This window comes from Adiantum capillus-veneris, chromosome 23 (assembly GCF_014529385.1).
Source record: "Adiantum capillus-veneris isolate H3 chromosome 23, ASM1452938v2, whole genome shotgun sequence".
NCBI classification, from domain to species: Eukaryota; Viridiplantae; Streptophyta; class Polypodiopsida; order Polypodiales; family Pteridaceae; genus Adiantum; species Adiantum capillus-veneris.
This window is the reverse complement of record NC_140953.1, coordinates 92,232,414-92,240,763: the sequence shown is the minus strand read 5'-3', so window position 1 is coordinate 92,240,763 and position 8,350 is coordinate 92,232,414.

Genomic DNA, 8,350 nt, shown 5'->3' with positions numbered 1-8,350 from the left:
TAGCTCATTTTTAACCCAAAAATGACCATTTTGATGTGAAAAATCCCAAACAAACTCGAAAAAATCCCCAAATTTATGAGATCAACCACAAGCATAAAAAGCATAGATATGCATCAACCATCATTAATTTTCCATTTTGGGTCACTTTCCATGCAATTTTACGATGACGCCCGTCGTTAGCTGCTATTTTTGACAGGTTTTGTCCGCATCAATCTTTGTAGGCGAGATGAGTGCCACCATGAAACACTTGGAATATATACATCATCAAACCAAATTAAGCATGTTATCAAGTGGAAAAACACGCAACGGTGCCACATCCAAGGCTATGACTCCCCATATGGGTATGTACATGACAGTAACCGCGATAGCCGCTTTAGCATATATCACAATATGTACATTATTGCTCATGCATTGAAAAGTGTTAAAATTGAGGTGAATGTTTTTATTTCACAATGTGCACATGCCATCGCACAACAACGTGAGATGCCATGAAAAGGTAGATGCACATCATTTTCAATATCATAATCTGGACATAAAACCTAGTTACGATTATAAGCATTCAATATACAAAAAACAGACTTAATATTTTTTAATAAATGCTTATCATTTAAGAAGAAAACAAACTAATTATACAAAAAAATAAATAGTATCAAATATAGAAATATAAATATCAAAATATTGATACATAACCCACAAGTGCAAGTTTTATGTTTGCACATTTATATATTCAATCGAGGGGTAGAGGTGCTCTTTCTGGCCTATAATATTGGGGGCGTAATTTTAAGGCGAACAGTTTCTTGTGAACGCTTTTTGGAATCGAGCGAACAGATTCTTGATTCCAAAAAAGATATCTCTCTCTCTCTCTCTCTCTCTCTCTCTCTCTCTCTCTCTCTCTCTCTCTCTCTCTCTCTCTCTCTCTTCGTGGTAAAATATATAACGCAAACATACTCTACATAACTCATGAATACTACATAGGATTACAAAGTATTTGTGCCAGATATTACACTATTATTCTATGGTTCTCTCTCTCTCTCTCTCTCTCTCTCTCTCTCTCTCTCTCTAACTCCGCTCTTTTTGTATATATAACCTAATCTACTTTTTGCATTCCTTTCTTTCTCTCCCACCTCTTTTTTCTCGCTACTTCTTGTGTTTCTCTCTCTCTCTCTCTAACTCTCTCTCCTCCCCTCTCTTTAACTCTTTCTCTTTGCTCTCTCTCTCTCTCTATACTATCTCTCTAGGTCTTTGTGTCTCTCTAACTCTCTCTCTCTCTCTCTCTCTCTCTCTCTCTCTCTCTCTCTCTCTCTCTCTCTCTCTCTCTCTCAATCGAAGAGCACAAAGCCCTCTACGCATTGATGTAAAGACAGAATTTTTATGTGTAATGGAAGGCTTTGCTGTAACAGCATCTCAGAACTGAAAAAACTGTCAAAACTTTGCGTTTTTGTTGCCGACTTGAAGGCAATGTCAGACAAAACTCGCAAGGGTGGAAAAGCCACACTCGCCATGGAGAATGATGCAAAATCTCCAAGGAATTTGGATGCTAATTCAACCACATCATCTACAACAACGGAAGCAATGATCATGGCTTACTTGATCTCGTTACAAGAAACCGTCAACAAACAAGGTGAAGAGTTGCGCGCACTTGCAATGGAGAATGGTACTTTAAGAGTTCTCGTTGTGGAGAATGAGCACCTCAAGAAGGTTCTTGAAATGCAAACAACACGCTTGATGCATCTTGAGAATGAAGTTCAAGAATGTAAACGCTCTCTTGTTGACATGAATGTATTGAAAGAGCGCTTGAGCAAAGTTGAGAGTGATCATGTATTGAAAGAGGAAACAATAGATACAATACGACATGATGTATGTGAGATGAGAAATGCATCCAAATCATGGGCTGATATATGTAAGGATAATGTGGTTTCTACATCTCCTATCACGCAATCCGTTGTCCAAGCAAAGAATGTAGAGAATGTGGACACTCAAGAATTGCACGAACGACAAAAACGCTCAAAGAACATCGTCATTCGTGCAATCAAGGAGGAAAGCATGGAAACACCCCAATCTCTTGCAGTTGCTATTGAAGATTTTTTTGCTACACACTTTGGCATGTCAGGAATCATGGCTTATGGTGCACATCGAGTTGGAAAACAAGGAGTCCCTCGCTCAGGAGAAAGACCTATTGTATGTACCATGGCTGATGAGGTAAAGAGAAAGATCATCCTTGACAATGGTTAGATCTACCTCAAAGGAACAGGTTGTAATGTATATGAGGATCGCACTCTTATGCAACAAAATGTACGTCGCAAAGCATATGAGGAAAGAAGCAAGAAGGTTAAGGTATCACCTCAAGAAGAAAAGCCACTTAAGGAGGATGCAAGTCCACCCAACAAATAGGGACACATGATCTATGAGACCAACTCACGCTTGCGAATAAGCTTTTGGAATTGTAACGGGTATCCATGGAATGCGGGAATTGGTATTGATGAGCTTACCAATGACTCCGATGTGATACTTCTTGTCGAAACATGGGAGCATGATGCGCAACGAATTCTTGGATTTGACAAATACGACGTGCATTCTTTGATGTGGGCCAAAAATGCAAAGCAACGAAGAGGCCAAGGAGGCGTAGCATGTATGACCAAAAAGGGTTTGAAAGATGTTTCCATTGTCAAAGAAGATAAGTATAAACGCTACTTATGGCTGAAAATCAGCCCACCAAATGGTCAAGTCATGTTTGTGGCCGGTTGCTACATTCCTCACTATAACTCCAACTTTTATGCTTGCTTGAATATGGATAGAGATCAGCCCTTTGTTGAACTAGAGGAAGACATTGCTCATTACAAGGATCAAGGTGAAGTCATTGTTTTTGGAGACATGAATGCTCGCACAAATATGTTACAACACCACACACAACAAGTAGACATGCCGCCTGTCTCAAAAAGAATGGATGACTCATACATGTATAATCGAAGTTCTAATGATGCAAAAGAAGTGGATCACTATGGAAAGTCACTTCTACATATGTGCAATAGTACCGGAATGCTCATTGCAAATGGTGTATCTCTATAGCAAGGCACCAATGACTTTACATGTAGAAAGCACAACGGTGCTAGCGTGATTGACTATATGTTGTTCTCGGAAGCCACTCTAGAATGCATACAAAGCTTTACACTTGGTGAATGGAATCCGGAATCGGATCATAGGATGTTATGTATTGACCTCAAGTGTGGTACACGGCCCGAGCATGTAGCCTCCAATCATGATGTGAATCATTTGTACCTACGTCTAGACTTCAAACGAGCACTTATATATGCTGATATGGTGGACCAAATGTTAAGCATGATAGAGCATCAAGAGAGCCCAACATTAGAATGCAAGTGGAAAGTTTTCAAAGAAGTAATTTTCTCTTGTGCGAAGAAATGCTTTTCGGTGAAACACATGTCTTGCAAAAGGTCTAAGAAGGGTAGCACCAAGAAGAAATGGTTTGACATGGAATGTAGTCAAGCCCGAAAACACTTGCTAAGATTGGATGTAATCAAAGACAAGAAAGTTTACTTGGAATGTTCACACACATACAAAGCACTTGTTCAAAAGAAGAGGAGAAGGTGGGAAGTCGAAAAACAACTTCTTTTAGCACAAGAGAAAGCACATGCATGTGGCAAGTTTTGGCAAAATCTAAAAGGCAAGCGCGTTGAGAGCTTTGGTGACTTGACTCTTGAGGATATGTATATGCATTGTAAGAACCTCTATGAGCAACCCAATGTTGATAAGATGGAGTGTTGTAGCTCCCTTCCGTTTATGTCTCCCTTCTTTACCATTGAAGATGTATGCTGCGCGCTTGAGAAACTTGCTACTCGCAAGGCAGGTGACCTTCAAGGTGTCAAGGCTGAAATGATTAAATGGAAAAGCAAGAAAACACGATATTGGATATGCGATATGTTTAACCTTGCACTTCAGTATGGCATGCCTCATGATTGGAGTGCAAATTGGATCAAACCTTTGCACAAAGGAGGAGATGTAAACAATGTGAACAACTATCGCACTATAATGGTTGGTTCTTTAATGGCAAAGTTATTTGGATGTATCATGGAGATGAAGATAAGTGAATGGGCTCAAAAGAATGGCAAACGTGCACTTGGCCAAGCAGGTTTTCGAAAGCATCATAGCACTATTGATCACCTTGTCACTCTTCGAGTTCTTATGGAAGCGTCTCGATTGAAAGGAAAAAAGTTGTATTGTTGCTTTGTGGATTTCAAGAAAGCTTTTGACATGGTACTGCGAGGAAATCTTTGGAGACGTATGCAAAGCCTTCAAGTGCCGAGAGAATTTATGCATGCAGTCTTTCGCATCTACCAAAAAGTGATATGTCGATTACGTATGGGAGATGGAATTTCAGAATTTTTTGCAAGCACTATTGGTGTCAAACAAGGATGCCCACTTTCCCCAACCCTCTTTGGGCTACTCATTGATGAATTGGAATGCATGGTTCTTGACTTTATGCAGCAAGAAGGCATAGAAGAGGTTAAGATTGGAAATGCGGTGATCATGCTTTTGGTTTATGCCGATGATGTAGTGCTCTTGGCACATACCTTAGAAGATGCACAAAAGCTTATGAGTGTCTTGGAACGCTTTTGCCTACATAGCGGGCTGATCGTGAATGGATCCAAAACCAAGGTTATGCTTGTAAAGACCCTCAATGATGAAAATCCATGCATTGTATATAAAAATGAGAAACTTGAAGTGGTAGATCACTTCAAGTACCTTGGCCTTGAGGTTCCATCCAATCATAAATGGAAGGATTTTGCAATGCGTCGCTTGGAAGCCGGAAAGAGGGCCTATTATGCATTTGAGAACATGTGCAATGCAGGAGAGATCAAGTGTTGGGCTCTCAAAAAGTACCTCTTTGACACATTGGTGACACCGGTGCTTCTTTATGGAGTGGAGGTGTGGGGTGGAAGCATCGGGAAGTCTACTTGGAAAGAGTTTGAGAATGTCCAAAAGCGTTTTCTCACCAACTTTCTCCAAGTCAAGACACAAACACCCTACATGCTCTTACTTCTTGAGTCCGGATTGCTTCCCATTGAGGTCTTGGGCATGCAAAGGGTTGTGGAGTACATGCGTAAGACACAACGTAGCCCTTTGCATCGACTTCCTAGAATCGCATATGAAGCAAGTCAAATGGTTCAAAAGACATGCAAGAGCAAAATACTAAGTTCGGGTGGATGCTTGATATCACGAAATGGTTTGAAAGATGGGATGCATGTCACTTGGTCAAGGATGCGTCGATCGACTCCCAAGTTAATGAGGCCTTCTTACAACGCCAATGTATCACGGCTTGGGAGAAATCCGGAGGTTCTCGCTTCAGCCATTACACCACACACGTTGCCCCAAACTACAAATCTCTCTTCTTCTCGGAACGAGGTAACCGAACCCATTCCTACATCCTTGAGCCCATCCCGTTGAGTGCGATCCGCACCATTGCCTCCATTCGTCTTCGCTCCCATTCTCTACGCTACGAGACAGGACGTCGGGGCACTGGCGAGGAGTGTCATCAACTTTGCACCTTATGCCCTCGTCAAGTGCGAGAGAGTGAGTACCACACACTACTTGAGTGCTCAGCTTTTGACCACATTAGGTCCTCTTTTTCCCATATATTCAGCCATGATCTCTCCCTACATACCTTCCTCTCCCAACCACGATGTGGAATCTCTATTGCGACGCTCATTTCAGCCATTTTTGAGCATCGAGAGTCACTTATGAACTCCACTCACACCACGTGACATGTTCATTTGGTCCCATAGGTCATATTTGACCTCCCAGGACGATAATAAAACTATCTATCTATCTATCTATCTCTCTCTCTCCTCCTTCTCTCTCTCTTCTTTTTTTTTCTTCTTCTCTCTAACTCTCTCTTTCTTCTCTCTCTAACTCACTCTCTTCTCATATCTCTCTAGTTCTCTCTCTCTCTCTCTCTCTCTCTCTCTCTCTCTCTCTCTCTCTCTCTCTCTCTCTCTCTCTCTTCGTCCTTCTCTCTCTCTATCTCTCTCTCTCTACTTTCTTTCCTTCTCTCTCTAATTCTTATTATCTTATCTCTCTACTTTCTCTCCATGACTCTCTCTCTCTTTTCTTCCTCTCCTCTTCTCTCTCATCTCTCTCTCTAACTCTTTGTCTCACTTTCCTCTCTCTCTCTCTCTCCCTCTATATATATATATATATATATATATATATATATATATATATATATATATATATATATATATATATATATATAAGTATGTATTTATATAGATATATGTGTCTTTATAATAATCTAAGTATATAACTAAACATTTATTATTTACATTTAATTCTTTTAGTTTCAATATATAATTGTATATTTATTTAGTCTTTAATGATAAAAATTATCACACGTGCACACACACACACATGCACATACAGACACATACACACATGCATCCTATCGTGTCTCAAAGTTTGTGTTTATGTGCATGTGTGTTGTGGAGAGAGTAGTGGGGAGAAATTTATGCATAACATTATCAAAGTGCATCTTGTAATTAATAGAGTGCCTTAGTCTAGTTGGTAGGTTGATTCCCTAAGAGTGGGAGGTCTTGTGTTCAAGTCCCCTCATCCCATTTTGTGAGGAAAGCCTCATGGCACATGCCATCGGCAATACACGTGGCACATGCAACGTGGCAGCACGTGCCACATGGCATGTGCCAATGTATATGTATATGTATATACACACTTTTATATATATATATATATATATATATATATATATATATATATATATATATATATAGAGAGAGAGAGAGAGAGAGCGAGAGAGAGAGAGAGAGAGAGAGAGAAGCCAGAGAGAAAAAAGAGGAGAGGAAGACAAAGAAAGAGGAACATTAGAGAGAGAAAAAGAGAGTAGAGAGAGGGGGGGAGTGAGACAAAGAGTAATTAGAGAGAGATTATGAGAGAGGGAAGAGAGAGAGTTATGGAGAGAAGAGAATAGAGAGATAGAGAGAGAAAAAGAAAGGGAGAGAAAGAGAGTAAGAATTAGAGAGAGAGAGAGAGAGAAAGTAGAGAGAGAGAAGGACGGGAAGGGAGGGGAGAGAGAGAGAGAGAGAGAGAGTTAGAGAGACGAGAAGAGAGAGAGGAAGGAAAGAGAGAGAAAGAAAAAGAAGAAGAGAGAAGAGTAGAGAGGGAAGAGAGTTAGAGAGAGAAGAAGAAAAAGAAAGAAAGAGAGAAGGAGAAGAGAGACAAAGAGTTAGAGAGAGAGAGACAAAGAGTTGGAGAGAAAAAGGAGACAGAGAGTTAGCGAGAGAAAGTAGAGAGAGAAGAAGAAGAGAGGGAGAAAAGAGAGAGTTAGAGACAAAAGAATAAGAAAGAGAGAGTTAGAGAGACACAGAGACCTAGAGAGAGAAAGTAGAGAGGGGGGAGAGAGAGAGAGAGAGAGAGAGAGAGAGAGGGAGCAAAGAGAAAGGGGAAGAGAAGAAGAAGAGAGAGAGGGGGGGAGAGAAGAAGAAGGAAGAGAGAGAGAGAGAGAGAGAGAGAGAGAGAGAGAGAGAGGAAAGAGAGTTAGAGAGAGAAAAAGAAAGGGAGAGAGAAAGAGAATAAGAATTAGAGAGAGAAGAGAGAGTGTGGGAGTTAGGGAGGGGAGAGGGAGAGGGAAGGGAGAAAAGTGAGAGTGTGGGAGTTGGAGAGGAGAATTAGAGAGAGAGAGAGAGAGAGAGAGAGAGAGAGAGAGAGAGAAAGAGAGAGAGAGAGAGGAGAGGGAGGGGGGGGGGGGGAGAGAGAGAAGAATTTTTTTTGGAATCAAGAATCTCCTCGTCCGATTTCAAAAAGCGCTCGCGAAAAACAGCTCGCCCAAAAATATCCCCCTCATATTGGTAGTTCACTAATAGTTCATCATCAACACGTAATGATCTACTGGCATCCACAAGAATGTGTCTTGGAACATCTTTGCTTATGTATTTTAATTCATGCCCATTTTTGCATTCCACAAATGTGCAATTGGTTCTTGTATTCCTTCATCAACTACTATCAAGTTAGCCACCTCTTTAGAGAATCCCTACAAAAATCATCAGTGCCCAATACTAGCTAGGTGTAGAACTAGGTACTAACATGTGCTCCCACACACCTCACACACACACACACACACACACACACACACACACACGATCATACATCGATACAAGGATCTATGTACTAAATTTCTGTCATAACTCTAGAGATGTAGGACAGACTCAACCATAACGAATCCTTGTACTAGCAAAAGCATTAAATAGGAAAGCAGGTACTTGCTACGGCATACGCACCATAGAACAAATTAGGACAATATCAAATGGTGGTATCACAAACTAGA